Here is a 19,603-nt window from a genome sequence, read left to right as displayed (position 1 = left end):
CACAATGACTAATTCTTCAGTATTTATAAAAAAATAACCATAGAAAACTACTATCAAAACATTAGAAATTTATTTATCAGAAAAAAGGAAACCCATTTATTAAAAAATAGCAAAACAATTAAGTTTTTTATTTAATTTGTTTGAGATAATAGAAGTTATTTTTTTATAACCAAGTATCATATCAAGAGGTATTTTTAACAAATCTGAAGTTCATTAAGAAAAAATACGAATTTCTTGTACTAAGAAATGACAATAATATGCATTTGTTAATTAATTTTGTTTAAACAAATAACAATTATTGTCTGACATCAAAGAATAGCACAAGAAAGCTATGAGCAAGATATTTATTGTCCTTTCTGTTAACTGTATGAAACAAATCCATATGAAAATGACGAATTCATACATTTGTTTATAAAAATTTGTTAAAATAATTAACAAATGGTTTTTTTATAATTCCTATAAAAATTCTATGTTTTTCAGATTTTCACTTAAAAACACACATCAGAAGTAGCTATATATCATTTTTACTCAAAATCTAACTTTTGTTAATTAAATTCTTTACAAGAATTGTAAACAATTTTTTTAATATTTGATACTGCTAGACATCATTCAAAAAAATTTCCCCACTAATTCTGTGTACTTTCGCATAAATTTGATAAATTTCCACAAATGGCATTTTTGTAATTTTTTAAAACGAATTTTTCTTGTTAAATACAAAAATTAAACAACTTTTTTTTTAAATATGCCTCAACAACTTTATAAGAAATTCAATAAGCTTTAATTTTAAAAAAATTTTGAAATCGGGCGAAAAATTTGGGCTAAAAGTTAATTTGTCCTCGGACACCTCATTTGGAGTCACTGTGCAGTGGGGGAAAAAAAAAACATTTGTGGACAAATTGATTTTCAGAAGACAATTATTATCTAATTTCAACTTTTTTTTTAAATGAAAGTTAATGAAATTTCGCTTCCAACTCTCATGGTTGATTTTGCGTTTATTTATTTTTTCATATAATAACACAAATAAAAAATAAAATTGTTGACTTTTAAAGTACATCGGCTTTAATCAAATGCTTTGATTCAATAAAAAATGCCTAGAAAACTGAAAGCAACTATCAAAAAAGAGGTCCAACAGCAATGGATATTTAAAAAAATTTATTGAATGTTATAAACAAATAAGTGAATGACAATGGTTTCGTGAGGATTGGTGGCAATTTGTTACTTGATTCGCACTAAATTTGAACAATTCATGAACAAAAAGAGTTTTTTAGTTGAATTTATAAAAGTTGATAAATAATTGGTTACTTTAAAATCAATTTTCATTAACAAATATCCATTTTAGGTATTTTTGATGGAACAAATAAAGTTTTTTCTATGCAATCGATCACATATTACTTCGAAATAAAATAAAACCTAAGTATCATATTTGGTCATTAAATAAAAGTTAATAATTCATTAAGCAATCTTAATTAACAAATTTACTATTTTGCTATTTTTGGAGATACACACTGGATTTTTTGGATGCAATTAACTGTCAATGACTCACTTCTATATTTTAAAAAACATTTTGACGGCAAACAATTTATTATTGTGAAAAACAATTGTTTAAACAAATTATCATTCATACCTGTGAAATACTTGTAAAAACATATATATCGTGTATGGCTACGTTAATTAAATTATTATTAAAAATAAAAATAGTGGATCGCTATTCAACTATTAAAAAAAGTAAAAAAATGTGTTGTTAACGTAATATTAACATCATCTAAAAATAAAAAATTAATTAGTCCCGAAGTATTGTGATACTAAATCTTTTTCTACTAAAGCCCTGAACAATTTCGATTACTACAAGTAAATATAGTCGTTTAGAAATTAAGAATTTTTAAATTGTCAATCATACTTTTCAAAATTTAACCATTTTAATTTTAATTGCAAAATTTAAAGTACTTATATTACTCTCAGTAAATTTAAATAGTTTTTAAATAGACTATTTAAAATTTTTTAATTATATCCTTTGAAATTAAACAATATTAATTATAATCGCTAAAATTAAACTTATGACAGAAAAAAATTGAGCATTTACCATCATAAATATGGATTCTAAAAATGAAACCATTAAAAATTAAAGAAACTACAATTAAATTGTTCAATCGAAATTTTTTTCTTTTTTAACTGAGTTTGAAGTGTGTATCTTTTTAGAAAAAATTTTAAACAGAAAAACTTCAGTATTTAAATTTACGCTGAAGGCAATTAATTAAAAATTGTTTAATTAAAAGTCCTTTAAACTGGAAATTGTGTAACTATATCAAGTCTTTCATTTTGAAACTCTGCGATTTCGAAGAATTAAAAATACATAAAATTTCGTGCGTTTAAAATTGAAACCAAACTTTTTACAATGTTGAAAACTAAAATTATTAAATTTGAAACGGACTAAAAAAATGGTTAGATCTCGAAAAGTATAATTGATAATTCAAAAATGGTAAATTTCTAAAAGATCAAATTTACTTAAAGTAATAGATATTTTTAAATTGAGTTATGGGTAATTTATCTTTAGTTGCCATAAATTACCTACAATATTACCATGAAATACCAGAAAATTTAATTAATTTCCGGAAATTTATAAAAAGGTTTCAAATTTAATTTGGGGGATTTTATGGCAATTTACTATATTCACCCTTAAAATTACTGTAAATAATGAAAATTTTCATACATTTCCGAAAATATATAGACACGTTTAAATTTAATTTTGGGCACTTTATGGTAAGTTAACAGAAATTACCTGTAATATTACCATAAATTACCAGAAAAATTCGGAAATTTATAAAAAGGTTAAAAATTGAATTTTGGGTAATACGTTTCAAATTACCATAAATGAAAGTTTCCATAAATTTCCGGAAATTTATAGACTTATGTAAATTAAATTTTGGGCAGTTTATGGTAAGTTACCATAAATTACCTGCAGTATTACCATAAATGACAAAAAAATTTCGAAATTTTATACATGTTTAAATTGAATTTGGGGCAGTTTATTGCCAATTAGCATAAATTACCTGTAATATTACGATAAATTATCAAAAAATTCCAAAAATTTATAAAAAGGTGTAAAATTTCATTTGGGGTAGTTTATGGTAATTTACCATATTTACCTGTAAAATTACCATAAATGTCCGGAAACTTATAGACATGTTTAAATCAAATTTTGGGCAGTGTATGGTAAGTTACCTTAATTACCTATAATATTACCACAAATAACCAAAAAATTTATAAAAACCGTTAAAATTAAATTTGAAATAATTTATGATAATTTACTATATTTACCTTTAAAATTACTATGAATCACAGAAATTTCCATCAATTACCAGAAATTTATACACATTTCCAAATTGAATTTTGAGAAATTTACTGTAATATACATTTTGTTATAAAAAATATCGCATCCGCCAAGAGGAAAAGAGACCTTTTCTCCAACTAGGTATGAAATATAATTTCTAATAATCGGGCGCATATTTTCTCAACTATTTCAAAAATTAAAAAAACTTATTTTTCGACTTCCTCTAGTTAACGGTGTTTTCTCAAATCACGACAGGCAGCCTTAGGACCGAATATGAGTTTACGAGAAACAGCAAATCAAAGTAAAAGGAAGATGAATAGATAAGAGGGCCCTCGCACTAACACAGTTGCGCGGTCCATGTCTGTGTGAAGGCTCGAGAAATATGAATCAGAACAGCTGACTGCGGTCGACTACGATTCGACATAAACGATAGCTACGAATAATAATCATATTATGTTTTTTTGCACGTTTTATTGTGACTCATAAAACAAAATAAAATAAAATCTGGAAAACCCTTGAAAAACTAGAATAATTTATAGGAAATTCAAGACAAACTGCAACACCATAACCTCACAGAAAATACGAAGGATAAAATTTACCTTTAGTCAGGTGTAAAAATTATCTGAGGAAAAAATTAACTTCAGAAGATAAATTTAGCCCAAATATCGGTTAAAGTTTATTTGGCTTTTTTAAAAAGCCGTGAAGTTTTCTGAATAAAACTGTATCCCTCTAAAAAAATTACCTGCAGAAAACTTTAACCATAGTTTTTTCTGTGCATGCTCATAAATAATAATTAATTAGAATTTAATTAAAAACCACAACGGTGGATAATAATTGAAAAGGGGGAGTTTCTCAGTGATTAAAATAAAACTGCAATAAAAAATGTATAATAAAATTTATTAGGGCTGATCTAATTATAGAGTGCAATCCTATAATCAATCTCAATTTCGACGGTGTCATATTACACACAAGCAATTAGCCATATCTCTAACAGAAGGTGAAAATAGATTTGCTTAATCCCTAAAGGGTTTGAAAAGGGAGAAGCCACATATAAATAGTACCATTGATCCTGAGTAAACGATCCCCCTATTTACTCGAGGTATACCACACTAGTTCCGAATGTCGAAGGGTCTTTCTAAACATGATGCTATCCTATTTTTAAACCCCTCATCATCTAATTGGTATCAAACGGTTCTTTCAAAATTCCCCCTTTTTCACTCAGGGAACTTCCGTTAATTATGTGAGAATGATTTTTCAAATTTTAGATCCCCTCCTTACCTATTGCAAGGATTCTTCAATTTTTATTAGCCCCCCCCCCCCCCTAACTGCCCACTCTAATTAAAAATTTTATATTTTGTACTACTTGTCAATTTCTGAAAAAACTTTGATGAATTGACTTGAATAAATCAACTATTTTGATTCGAAACAAATCTTTCTAAACTTTCAATAGATTTTCAAAGTATTTCAAAAAAATTACAAAATTTTTAATAAATTTGGATGGGATTTGATTTGAGATTGACATTGATTTAAGGGCATTCAGTATAATTTCAGATTGTATTTTAATTTTTTTCGAAAGATCTGCAAAGATTTGAAAAGACTTTAATAAAATTTAACAGATGTTATGATATTCAAAGGAATTTCGATTTCACAGAATTTAAAAGAACTTTACGAGATTTCAACCTATAAATACGGATTTTATAGGATTTTGGAACAATTCAGAAGATTTAACATAATTTCATAGGAATTTTTAATACTGTAAAAAGGCATTTTAAAACATTATGGTATTTCAAGAAATTCGGAAAGATCTCCACAAATCTTAAATATTTTAATGAATTTTAAATGGTTTTTGAAAATATAAAGGGATCTCATAGTATTTCGAAATATTTCACAATTTTTTAATGATTTTAACCTGTTATAACAGGATTTTTAAGATTTCAAGCGATTCCAAGGATTGCAGAAGATTTCACAGAATCTCAAAGAAATTTCAGAGATTGCCGCAGTTTTTAAAGGATTTGAAGGGAACTTTATGAAGAGAAATATTTTTAAAGGGATTTCAAGATATCATCTCCGAAATTAATATAATTTAAAGGCTTTCAAGAAATGTGCACATGATTTTACTTTTCAAGAAAATAGTTAAATTTTCAACCGAAAAGATCAATTTTCCAGCAAGAAGATTAATATTTCTCCAAATACACGAATTTTCCATAAAATACATATTTTTCCTCGAAATCTTTGAATTTCTAAGCCAAAAGGAACAATTGTGTAGAAAGTGTGTTATTTTTTACCAAGTAGTTAAATTTTAACTAAAAATATAAATTTTCAAGTAGAAAGTTAATTTTCAACCGAATAATTTGATTTTTTACTAAATTTTTGAATTCTTAACCAATTAAGACTAATTTGGAGATAAATCTTTGAAAAAAAAGTTAAGAACGGATTTCAACTTTCAACCAGGTAGCTAAATTTCTAAACAAAAAGTAGTGGATTTTTCTTTTTAGTTCTATTAATTTAGTTCGCATATAAGCGAAAAAAACTAAGCAAAGAGGAGAAACGGACTGTTTCATAAAAAAAAAAGAAAAGGGAATAATTCTCAAAAATGTATTTTTTTCAATGGGAAACTTCATGGTGTTTGCACCACCCCTAAATTCTAACCGATTTGGCTTAAATGTTGAGAATATTTTTTTGGGCATTTAAACAAAGGTTGGGATGAGTGTAAAGAAATTCGAAAAGTTAAAAATCAGAGCTACCCCATGGTTAACATTTCTGTATTTTTTTAGTGTGATAAGTGATTATTTAAAAAAACTATTAATACTTCCAATTTTCGAAAAAATATAATTTAAAAAAATTTAGAAGTCTTAATGAAAATAATACTTTGGTGCTTTTTATGTTTTAAGCTCTTTAATCAGTAAATAGCTGAATAATTTTGTTGACACGATTAAATTAATTTTTATAATTTAAATAACACAAATTGATCATTTCCTCGAAGCTGAAAACAACTATTCAAAAAAGGCTTTCAATAGTAATGTAAATGCTAAAAAAACTTCTTGAATTTGTTATAAACAAATAAGTGAATGAAAATACTTTCGTGAGTATTGGGGGCGATTCCTCACTTGATTCGGACTAAATTTGAATGGTTTATAAACAAAGTAAGTTTTTTAGTTAAACTAATAAAAGTCAATAAATAATTTCTTACTCTAGAAACAATTTTTATAAACAAATATCCATATCAGCTATTACTGATGAAATAAATAAAGTTTTTGCTATGAAATCAGTCATATGTTACTTGGAAATGAAACCTAAGTATCAAACTTGGTCAACGAATAAAAGTTAATAATTGTTTAAACTACCTTAATTAAAAAATGCACTATTTTGCTTTTTCTGCAGGTAAAATCTTGATTTTTTCGATGCAATTAACTGTCAATAACTAAGTTCTATTTTTTGAAAAACATTTTGATGACAGTAAACAATTTATTATTTTAAACAATCGTTTAAACAAATCTTGAACATTTTATGTATTTATAACAAATTATCGCTTTTTCACGAAATTAACAGCTAGTTGTTTAGCAATGATTTTTTGCTATGAATCGATAAAATTTGATAAAAGTTTAACCAAACTTAATTAACAAATGCAAAACTTGGTTATTTTCAGCATTTAAACTTGTCTTTTTTTGCGTAATCAACTGTTAATAATACATTTTTTTACTGTTTTGACACTTCGATAACGATCCACTATTTTTTTTATTTTTTATTAACAATGTAGGATACAAATGTTTCTCGGGTCAAGCATTTGTAAACTAATACTTTTGTTGTTGAAACTAAAAATTTTTTTTCAGCTTCATTTTATAATAATATCTCCAACTGTGAAATAATGGTTAAAATCTAATTTTATATACCGTGTATGGCTACGTTAATTAAACTGTAAATAAAAAGCAAAATAGTGGAACGTTATCGAACTATTAATAAAAGTTAAAAAATGTGTTATTAACAGTTGATTACACAAAAAAAAAACAAGATTCTCTGCTGAAAAATAGCCAAATAATGCATTTGTTAATTAAGTTTAATAAAAAAGTAATCAGATATTATTGATTGATAGCAAAAAATCATTGCTAAATAACTGGCTGTTAATTTCGTGAAAAATGCGGTATTTTATTTACAAATACAAAAAATGATGAAAATTTGTTTGAACAATTGTTGTTTACTTTCAAAAATTGTTTACTGAGATCAAAGTGTTCTTAAAAAATTAAAAGTTAGTTATTTACAGTAAATTGCATCGAAAATCCCAAGTTTGTAAATCCCAAAAATAGCCAAACAGTGCATTTGTTAATTAAGATAGTTTAAACATTCATTATATTATTTGGTTGCCAAACATTGCACTTAGATTTTATTTCTAAGGAATATTTGATCGATTGCATATAAAAAAACTTTATTTATTCATTTTTGTTATTAAATAAACCAAAAAATAAACAAAAATTTTAAAATCGGCCATGATATTTCGATGTGAAATCTTATTAGCTTTCATTAAAAAAAAGTTAAAATCGGATAATAATTGTCTTCTGAAAATCAATTTGACCTCGGGCGTTTTTTCGCCTAACTGTCCGACGCACAATGGGAGGAATTTTTTCGTTCACAAATTTCCAGAGCCTTCAAATTTGGTCCGATTTTGAATTTTTTTTACATTAAAGTTCATTAAATTACAAAGCACTTGAAGCTTCGAACTTTTGTCTTCTCTATTTATTAATAATTTTTCCTCTTAAAATAGGAAAAACTGAAATTTTGTACATAAAAATATTTTATACTACAATAAGCGATTATGAAAACTTTATGTTGTCTTAAACAAAAGTTTAGGGTCTCAGAGAATAAAAATCATTTGTTTAATATTACATTTATTTGTTTTAGGCAAATTTTATGAAGAAATTGACAAACAGTCTTATTATCGGAAATTTTTTGATGTTGCTCAAAGAGCTTTGTGTTAATTTAGGAACGACATTAAGTTACAAAACTAATTTAATAATTTTTTATAGTAAAATATTAAAATTTTATATTTTTCCAAATTATAATTTCCTTTAATCGCCAGACCCACTTCAGGTGTTCCTTAAAATAATAAATATTTAACAATATTTGATCAAATATAACAATTTAAAATTCTATAAACAAATTAGATATATTTGATTAAATATTATTAAATACTTATTATTTAAAGGAATAATTGAAGTCTTTCTGGCGGTTGAAGGAAATATAATGTGAAAAAATCTCGAATTTTAATTTTTTGCCACAAAAATTGTTTATAACAATGATTCTTATAAACTTATACATTAGTTTTGTAATTAAACATCATTCCTACATTAACATGAAGCAGTTTCAGCCAACAGAAATTGTTTACTGAAAATAAGACTATTTCTTAATTTGTCCATAAAATTTGTTTCTAACAAATAAATGGAATGATCAAAAAATTATTTGTATTCTATGAGTCCTTAAACGTTCATTTAAGATAACATAAACTCAACCTAATCAGTTATTAAAGCATAAAAAATTGTTATGTACAAAATTTCAGTTTACCCATGCTTTGAGTGAAAATATTATCAATCAATAAATAGAGGAGATAAAAGCTAAAAAGAAAATTCAAAATTGGATCAAAATTGAAGACTCGACATTTTATAACGAAAAAACTGCATTTTCTCTCACTGTGCGACGGTCAGAAAAAATTCAATTCCAAAAAACCGGTTAAAATTATCGTTTTTTTTTTGTCTGAATTTTAACATTCTTCATAAAAAATAAAGTTTTCTCATTTTCAATGACAAGCGATAATATTTTGATTCTTAAAATCGTAGAAAAACTATTTTTTTTAGATATCTGATTTTTGGCGCGACAACTACTATTTAAGAGAAAGACTGAAGACTTAAGATGATTCACAGGCAGGAAAAATGTGGAGCACCACTGTCGTGTGAATTACCGAATTGGACATAGTATGCGTATGGCTTATAACATATGCGTGGGGGCGTGTGCCGCTGGTCCGTTGTTGCGTGTGGAGTACGAGGGTCTCACGTGGGTTTATTGTTAGAGGGGCCGTGGTGTGGACGGGGACTTGAGGATTTTAGTTTGTCTTCTACGCTGCTCCCAGTACCACGTGTAGTCTTTCGGTTTCTGGATTCGGCAGAACTGATCTTCATCGAAGACATCAGTCCGTCTCGAAAATCCCGCGACGCTTCGAAATCTCGAAAAAGTATCGAAAAACGTGCGTCGCGAAACGACATTCCTCTTGGCTCGGGAAACCGAGGGAGATTGACAGTCCTCCTTTGGGAAGGATTTGTGGAGTCTGTGGAAAATTCTGTGGATTTTAGGTGAAAATCATCTTGTTATAACGCAAGAGGTGCAAGTCAGTTCTTCAAGTTTGATGTGAAGTGGTTGAAAAGTGCGGCAAATAGGATTTTATCTATAAACTTTAGGGCTGTGTGTAGTGTGGGATTTACTGATTTTCGGAAATGCTGAGAGGGTAATTGGATTTTTTATGTATTGATAATTAAGTAACAATTTATTAGAACCTTCCTTCTTTTTAATTAAAAGGACGTTCCGGTGAGATCGATTTTAACTGAAAGTTGTTTACAAATAGGATTTGGTTTTTAATTAGCCTGTGGCTGGTCCCGAAAAAATATTTGATTACTCATCCCCAAATTCCGGGACGTGACACTTGGTTTTAATTACACTTAGAAGGTAGAATGCCATGCGGGAACAAACCTAAATTGACAAAATTTTACAGAATTAACTAAAACTGCCCAGTGGGCACAAAATTTGGCGACGTCTTGACGACATCTTAACGACATCTTTACGACAACTTTACGACATCCTATGTCCATGTCGTTAAGTCGTCTTTATGATATCGTAAATATGTCGTATGATCTGACGCTGTCTTTACGATATCGCAAAGACACTGTAACGACATGGACATAGGATATCGTAAAGTTGTCGTGAAGATGTCGTAATGATGTCGTAAAGACTTCGCCAAATTTTGTGCCCACTGGGTGCCCTCAAAAGTTGATTTTTTAAATTTTTTTATGAAAATGTTCATTTGAAACAAATGGTTTTTTGAGAATTGAAAAAAAAATTCGGAGGATTCTACACGCGGCGATACATACTTTGTTATTAATAAAAATAATCTGCTAATTTTTAAGAATTTTGAGAAAATGAAAAAAGTTTTCATTATTATTTTAATCATGTTGGTCAATTTAGAAAAGTAATTTTTACTTTCTCGGAAGTTTTTTTTGTTTGTTTAAAATTAATTCCTTTAACTGAAAATTTGAATGTCCATCTTTAGCTGCAAATTGATCTTTTTTTATTCAGAATTTGGATGAAAATTGGTATTTTTGTTAAAAATCGATTTTTTGCAGAAAATTATCTTTTAATTGCAAATTTAGTTAAAAATTCAGCTTTTGTATTAAAAATAAAATTATTGGGTTTAAAGTTAAACTCTTGTGTTCGAAAATAATGTTTTTGGTTAAAGATTCACAATTTTGATTAAAAAATCAATTCTTTGGTTAAATTTGAGCCATTTGATTAAAAACTTGCTTTCTCTTTGGACCAGAAGGAATTTTTTGCCGAAAATTGAACTATTTTCTTGAATTTTTGTTTCATTTTTGGTTGCAAATTATTTTGGGTTTTAAACTTAAAATTTAAATATTATTCCAGTTGAATATTTCAGGATTCAAGATAAAAATTCATCTTGTTGGTTGAAAATTCATTTGTTTCTTTGAAAATTAATTCCTTGTGCTGAAAATGTTGATGTCCATCTTTGGCGTGAATTGATGTTTTCTGGTTCAAAATTTAAAATTTAGATGAAAATTAGTATCTTTTAATTAAGCATTGATATATTTTGTTGAAAATTCATATATTTTGTTAAAAATTGATTTTTTAGTAGGAAATGGTTTTTCTCATCGCAATCTTCTTGTTTAAAAAAATTTCTTTTTAAATCAAAAATTAAACGAATACAGTTAGATATTTACAATTTTAATTGAAAATCCAGCTTTCAGGTTAAAAATAAAATTATTTGGTTAAATTTTAAGCACTTTTTTAAATATTGTTTTTGGTCGAAGATTCATAATTTTAATCAAAAATTCATTTCTTTGGTTGAAATCTGAGCCAATTGTTTAAAAGCTTTTCTCTTTGTACGAGAAGGAATTTTTTGCCAAAAATTTAACTACTTTTTGGTTATTTGTATCTTTTTTGGTTGAAAATTATATTTGTTTTTAAACTCAAAGTTTAAATACTATGACAAAATATTTATTTCTACAATTTTTCGTGGAAAAATAATATTCTTTAGTTGAAAATTCATTTTTTTAGAAATTAATATACTTTGGAAAGTAATTGTTTTAACGAAAAATGTTAATATTCCAATTAAATATTTCATAGTTTTAGTTGAAAATTGTACTGTGTTGTTGAATAACAATTTTTTTAACATATAATTAAAATATTTAGGTTTCGATTGACAATTTATCTTTTACGTGAAAATTAATTTTTTGTTTTTGAAAATACAACTATTTTAGTTGATTACTAATCATTTTAGTTGCAATTTTCTTACATTTTAATAAAAACTTTTTACTTTGTTTAAGAGTCTATTTTTGTAAAGTTAATTGTTGAGGAAAGTAAATTTTTTTAACTAAAGATTTTACTTATTTTAATTGAATATCCCATAGTTATATTGAAAATTCTTCGGTTTGGGTGGAAATTAATTTTTTTAGCCTAAATTCAATTATTTAAGTTTGGATTGACAATTTATCTTTGATAAAAAAATTATTTTTTCTGTTGTTGAGAATTCAACTACTTCAGTTGCAGATTCATTGCTTTATTAAAAAAGCTCATTTTTTGGTATAAAATTATAATATTTCAGTTAAAGATTCATCATTTTAGTTTAAAATTCTTCCTTCTTGCTTAAAATTCAACTATCCCAGTTAAAAATGTACAATTTTATTTTAAAATTCATCACTTTTTTTCGAAGTGTAAGTATTTGTGGCAAAGTTCATTTTTTTGTGGAAAGTAATTTTTGTTACTAAACATTTAATTTATTTTATTTGAATATTCCAGTTATAATCGAAAAATTCTTCTGTTTAGTTGAAAAATAATTTTTTCAACTTAAAAATAATTATTTAAATTTTGATTGACAATTCGTCTTTTGTATCACAAATTAATTTGATGTTGTTGAAAATTAAACTAATTCAGTTGAAGATTCATTATTTAACTTTAACTTATTCCCGATGAAAATTCCATAAATGTAGTTGAAAGTTCTTCTGCTTGGTTAAGCATTAATTTCTTGAAATTAAAATTTAGATACTTAAGTTTTGATCGACAATTTATCTTTTTTATTAAAAATTAATTGTTTTTTGTTGGAAATTGAACTATTTTAGTCGAAGATTCATTGTTTTAATTAAAAACTAAAAATTTAACTTTTTTTCATTGACTACTCCAGTTATAATTGAAAAATTCTTTTCTTTGGTTGAACATTAATGTTTTAAACTTAAAATTTAATTATTTAAGTTTCGATTGACAATTTAACTTTGTTTAAAATTTAATTTTTTGTGCTGAAAATGCAACTACTGTAGTTGAAGATTCAATGCTTTAATCGAAAATTCATCTTTTTGGTTCACTTTGACTATCGCAGTTAAAGTTTGACAATGTTAGTCGAAAATGTATCACTTTGTTTCAAAGTGTAACTTTTTTTTTAACATAAGCTTCCTTTTGATAAAAGATAGTTTGTTTGTAAAAGTAATTTTTTAACTAAAAATATAACTTATTTGAATTAAATATTCTAGTTATGAATTAAAAATTGTCCTGCTTAATTATACATTAATTTTTTGAACCTAAAGCTTATTTATTTAAGTTTCGATTCAAAATTAATATTTTATCATGCAAATTAATTTGTTGCTGTTAAAAATTCAACTGCTATTTCAGTTAAAGATTAATTGTTTCAGTGGAAAACTAATTTTTTTTTTGTTTAAACATCTCATAGTTTTAGTTTAAAATTAAACTATTTCAGTCCTTTTTTTTTTAAATCCATTTTTTTTCTTCAAAATGAATTTTTTCAATTAAAAGTTTTACAATTCCACTTTTTTTTCGGAATTTATATTTTTTAGTGAAAATTTAAGTATTTGTATCAAAATTCATTTGTTTTACAATTTTTTGGTCTGTTGTGTTAAAGAATGTTTATAATAAACGACACAAATTCAAATAAATGTTTGCGTTTAGCGGCAGGTATGAAAATTTCAATTTCAGCTGACTGGGAAAATTTAAACCTTTTGCGGGAAAAATCGGGAAATGAGCGGAAAATTGAAATTTTCCGCCGAATCACTGTTGTATAAGATTTTCTGTAAAATCTATAACAAAATGTTGGAAAATGAATCGACCTGAAGTAGGGACAATTAGTGCGCGCACAATAATCTTGTTTAATAAAAACGGCATGAAAGAGCAATAAATAAAACAAAAACGTTTTTTTAGCTTTAGGTACAAATTAACAAGTTTTCAGTTTTCTTCGTTTTTTTAAAAATATTATCTTTCGAGAAAAAAAATGTTCTTACTTTTTCCCCCTACTTTATCACAGTTTTCCAACAAAAGAAAGTTGAAAAAAGTCCCGTTTAAATTGGAATCAATCGACTGTCAGATTCGCGTAAAGTGATACTGTGAAAATGTTTTGTTTTATTGGACGTAATGAAAAATTTGAAACTGACATTTAATAACCGTATCGACAGGATTTCGGAATTCCATCCCCCGGGGGTGCAGATTGCACGTATTCGATATCCATTTAAATTTTAAAGGCGAAGTTGTGAGATTGGTGTGCGCGAGCAGAGACTGGGTTAAAAAAAAGAGGTTTTCGAGGATCGCGAAGGAGTGGGTTGAAACACGAAAAACCAATTGCGCGAATACGCAAGAGGGTTTCAGCTGAGAGGCTTGGTGGAAAAAATGAGTACGGAGAATCAGCTTTGAAACGATCATCCTTTGAACTCATACATTCTCGCTATTGGTATGCGACCATATGCATTCGCCAGAAATGGGAACCCAAAAATAGTGTCAGGGTAAACTGAAATTAGCACCGCCGAATTACTTGACGATTCCCTCGGGAATTCTTTGATTGACAGATGCCGTTTTATGACATGTGTTTTTTTCTTTCTGTTTTTGAATTTTTAATCAAATGATTGAACATTAAAGAAAAAGTAATTGTCAACCAAGTAGTTGAACTTTCAACCAAAAGAGACGAAATTAAAAAAAAAAACTCAACAAACATTTATTTGTAACTAAATAGTCCTATTTTCAAACAAAAAAGAATATCTTTCAACGAAAAATTTAATAGTTGATATTTTAAGAAAGAAAATATTTCAGTTTTTAATTAAACGAGAAAATATCAAATTTCTACAGAAAGGAATGAATTGTCGAATCAAAAAGACGTATTCTCAAAAAACGAGTTCAATTTTCAACCAGTAATATAGATAGTGTTAAGTTGTTGATTTTTTTTATTTAAAGCGGAAAATTTTCGAAAAAAAACTTTAATTCTTAAGCAAAAAATGCAAATTTTCGCCGGAAAAGGCGAATTTTTTAGAAGACATTAGAATTTTCAAAAAGGAACTTTTTTGCGAAAGAAGAATTCTTATCGAAAAATGATTAACTTTCTATCGTAAAAACCAAATTTACAAATATAGCAATTGAATATTTTAAGAAAAATATGACTTTTTATAAAAAACTAAATTTTGAACCTGAAAAGGTGAATTTTCAAGATACAGTTGAACTCTAAAATATTTAATATATATTTATATAATATTTTATACTTTAAGCGAGCAAATATTTAAATTTTGCATTAAATATTTGCATGTTTGACTATAAAAATATTTTTAAAAAAATGTTTGAACAAAACAATTAACTTTTTAGCAAAACAGTTGAATGTACAAGAAATAGTTGAATTTTCAAAAAACTACTAAATAATTTTTTGACGAAACAGTTGCATTTAAAAACAAACAATTAAACTTTCAAGCAAAAAGATGAAATTTGAATGAATTTTGAATTTTAAAATATAAAAGAATTCACTTCAACCACAAATATTATTAATCAAAAGGTCAAATCTTAAAAGTCAAAAAGTAGAATTTTGAGAAGGCAAATTAATTTTTAAACAAGAACTTTTCTTCCAAAGAAGGTGGATTTTTTCATCGAAAAAGCATGACATTTTTATTGAAAAAGAGAAATTTTCGAACAAAGCAGTTGTATTTTCAAAGAAAAAGATGACTTTTTACGGCAAAAAGTTAAATTTTGAACTTAAAAAAATTAATTTTTAAACAAAGAAGAATGAAAGCTAAAAATATAATAGACGACACTTCAAACTAGAAATTTTTTAAATTTTAAATTAAAAATTGGCATTTTCCAGAAAAAAATCAAATTTCGACCGAATGAACAAATCTTTAAATAAAAAAGACAAATTTACCACAAAAAATTGAATTTTTTATCCGGAAAGATTTTTCATACTAGATAGTATTTTGAGTTATTGATTGTTTTAATTCAACAGTTGATATTATAGAAGATAGTAGCCATTTTAAACAGGAACTTTCCTGAAAAAAAATTAATTTCTAACGCAAAAACGATTAATTTTTTCTAAAAAACACGATTTTTCAACAAAGCACTTGGATTTTTGAAGGCAAATATGACTTTTTACCAAAATAGTTCGATTGTCGACCTGAAAAGAGAAATTTTCAATGAAATAGTTTAAATTGAAAAAAATGAGTTATCAACTAAATATTTTAATTCTCAAGCAAAGAAAACGAAATTTTAACAAAAAATATAATAATTAATACTTTAACTAAAAAAATATTTTAGTTTTAAATGGCGCTGTTGAATTTTTAACAGAAAAATAAATTAAAAATTCTACCGAAAAAGATGAATTTTCGAACCGAAAAGACAAATGTTGAATAAAAAAGTTGAATGTTCAACCAGGAAAGACATTTCAGTCAAGTGACTGTTGATTTTTTAATTTTTTTAAAACAAAAAATGGAAATTTTAAACAAAACACTTTCATTTTTAAGCCAAAAGAGGAATTGTCAAAGAAATAATTTTATGTTTCACTAAAACTGAATCATTTTTAAACCGAAGTGACAAAAAAATATTTTGGCGACAAAAAATAATTTGCTACCAAAAATAAACACGAATTTTCAACAAGATAGCGAAATTTTCTAGCAAAACAATACAATTTTTAACCCAAAATTTTGAATTTTCAGCTCAACAGTTCATTTTTGAAGAAAATCATAAATTTTTAACTCAGATTAATTTTTAACTTAGAAGACCAGGACTTCTGATCATTGCCATACACTTTTGTTACGTTTATGGACAGAAATTCGTCAGAAAAAATCGGAAATTATAAGAAGATTTTCAGAAACTAGCCACTAACACTTCTTTATGCACTAATAGGTCCCCAAGGGTACTATTTTTTAAAAGGTCATAAAAAGGCCCCTGATTACGAAAATCGTGGGTAGGTTTTCGAAATATTGGTAAATTTTTGTTTAAAAAATAAAACTTTTTTGCGTTTTGCTTTTTTTCGTACGAGAAACGCTTTGCAATGCACAGCGTTATATACTAATGATTTTTCAAAAAAATTGCCATGTTTGCACAGTGATACCTCAGAATCGATAATTCAGAAAAAATTAAAACTTGTACACTGTCTATCTCAAGGATAGATCTCTTAAAAGTAAAAAAGAAATCTTTCGAGCGAAAAAAAAACTTTTCTCCTTAAATTGTTGTTAAAAAGTTGTTATTTTTGAGAGGAAACGGCTTACCCAGCAAACAAGTGCTGTTACTGTTCCATATCAAAAAAGGAACTGTGTTCTATATCTATGTCGTAAAGTTGTCGTAACGATGTCGTAAATATGCCGTAACGATGTCGTAACGATGTCACAAAGACGTCGCTACATTTGGTGCGTACTGGGTTTATAATGCTCAGTGGGTACAAAATTTGGTGACGTCTTTACGACATCGTTACGACATCGTTACGACATCTTAACGTCAACTTTACGCTATCCTATGTTCATTTCGTTAATTTCATGTCTTTAAAATATTGTAAAAACGCCGTATGATCTGACGATGTGTTTACGATATCGTAAAGACACCGAAACGTCACTGACATAGGATGTCCTAAAGTTGTCGTAAAGATGTCATAACGATGTCGTAAAGACTTCGTTAAATTTGTTGCTTACTGGGTTCATAATACCCAGTGGGTGCAAAATTTGGCGACGTCTTGACGACATAGTTTCGACATATTTACGTCAACTTATTATATCCTATATCCATGTCGTTAATGTGTCTTTGCGATATCGTAAAAGTGTCGTATGCTTTGACGATGTCTTTACGATATCGTAAAGACACGGACAGAGGATATCTTAAAATGTCGTGACGATGTTGTAACGATGTCGTAACGATGTCGTAAAGACGTCGCCAAATTTTGTGCCCACTGGGTTCATCATACCGAATTATCCTGATTAGTCCGGATTGCCTCAAAGTCATAATTCCATGCTGAGCAAACGATATTTACCTCGGCTTGTTAAAAGCATAGTTTGGATAAAATGACCCCCCCCCCCTCATAAACCGGAAAGTCGCAAAGCACATCCAAGGCGTTTGAAACACCGTTGGTGACTTTCATTTGCTTTAAGATGCGCGTTTCAACAACGTTTAGCGCCGTATTTCAGATTCGCTCCGACGCTAATACTTTCTTAAGTATACCACTCCCTCCCTTTCATCTCCAGAAGCTTAATTAACTTCTGTAATTATGTACACGGTCCGAAGGAAAAGCTTTGAATTCGGCTTACTAGTGTCTTTGCGGCAGTTCAAAGTCTAATTAATTATAAAAAATAAACTAATGTAGTTTTTAAATACACGGTAAAATATTTCAGATTGCAAATTCCACTTTGTTGTTCTGAAAAAAGGCGGTCTTTTTTATCGGATGGAATTTAGAGGGGCTTTGAGTAGGTATTTTTGGGGTATTCTAAATTGGCCGCGAGGTAAAAATAGATGGGCGAAGTTTGTCAACGCACCTCGTTAGGCCTAAATTATGCAAATGTGTGCCAAATTACTTTCAGGTTGACTTCCGCTGATATTGTTGTTTATATCGTGAAAGTCACGATAAAGTTAATTTTATTTTAGGTTGTTAAATTTTTGCAATAAACGATTTTATGGAAAAGGGGGTAGCCTGACTCTGGTGATGTCACGGAATGGTATGGGCTCTAAATATTTTATTTTTTAATGCAAAATATGAGACATTTTTTGTTTTTTATTACCTATTATTTTCAGAAAATTTATTTTTTGATACTATTCAGTTTTTTTAAAAGACCACTTTTCCTTTACATTATTTAATTTTTTTGGATTCATTGTAATATAAGGGGTATATGCTGTGAGTTTCGTTTTAGCAAAACTCATCAAATTATATAGTAGTTAATATTAAAATCTAAATTAAAAAAAAATTTTTAAGAAGGATTTTTAGCAAAATATTTACTTAAATTATCAACCAAAGCAATGAAGTTTCAGCTAAAATGATTATCCATCCACAAAAAAAGAAAGAATTTTGAAAACAAGAGTTCAAAAATTAACCAGAGTGAAGTTTTTAATGAAAAAGTAGATTTTTACCAAGATTATATATTTTTAATAAAAAAGACGAATTATAAACAATGTATATGAATTTTCAAGTAAGTACTAAAAAACGTTACTCATTACTTAAAAAAGTACTAAAAAAAAACTAATAAAGGTCAGTTTTCATTCAAATATTAGAATTTTTAACTAAAAAAGATAAATTTTCACCGAAAATGGAAATAGTTGGGCTTTTAATTAAATAAATAATTCAATCCGAAAATTGTTACAAATTTTCAACAAATTAGTTAAATTCTGAATCATAAATATGAAGTTTTTACCAAAGAACAAATGATTTTTTAACATAATAGTTCAAATTCCAAACAAGTATTTGAATTTTTGTTAAAAAAAGATTACCTTTTAACAAAATTTTTACATTTTACACACAATAATTAAATTTTTAGTTGAATAGCAGATTTTTAACCAAACTGGATCAATTACAAACCAAAAATATAATGGTAGAATTTTTGACAAAATTAAAATTAACTTTTAATAAAGAATCGAAATTTTAATAAAGAAAAGGACTTCCTTTTTGGGTCCACAAAATGGAATTTTTTATTTTTCATTATTTTTTGTGCAATAAAAATTTAAATTTTCGATTTGTGAGGAAAATCCCAAAATTTGTTATGATAATCTCGCAGAGCTCTC

The 19,603-nt window shown here is 26.9% G+C and overlaps 1 protein-coding gene across 1 annotated transcript in view; it reads left to right on the top strand.

The window, feature by feature from the left end:
• The first annotated feature begins 9,471 nt into the window (after positions 1-9,471).
• LOC117167828 (basement membrane-specific heparan sulfate proteoglycan core protein-like) overlaps positions 9,472-19,603 on the top strand; it is a 326,460-nt gene continuing 316,328 nt past the window's right edge. The window contains exon 1 of the mRNA XM_033353032.1: positions 9,472-9,815. The gene's annotated coding sequence lies outside the window, so the exon portion shown is untranslated. The remainder of the gene's footprint in view (positions 9,816-19,603) is intronic.

This window comes from Belonocnema kinseyi, chromosome 2 (assembly GCF_010883055.1).
Source record: "Belonocnema kinseyi isolate 2016_QV_RU_SX_M_011 chromosome 2, B_treatae_v1, whole genome shotgun sequence".
Taxonomy (NCBI): Eukaryota; Metazoa; Arthropoda; class Insecta; order Hymenoptera; family Cynipidae; genus Belonocnema; species Belonocnema kinseyi.
This window is presented reverse-complemented; position numbering and strand designations above follow the sequence as displayed.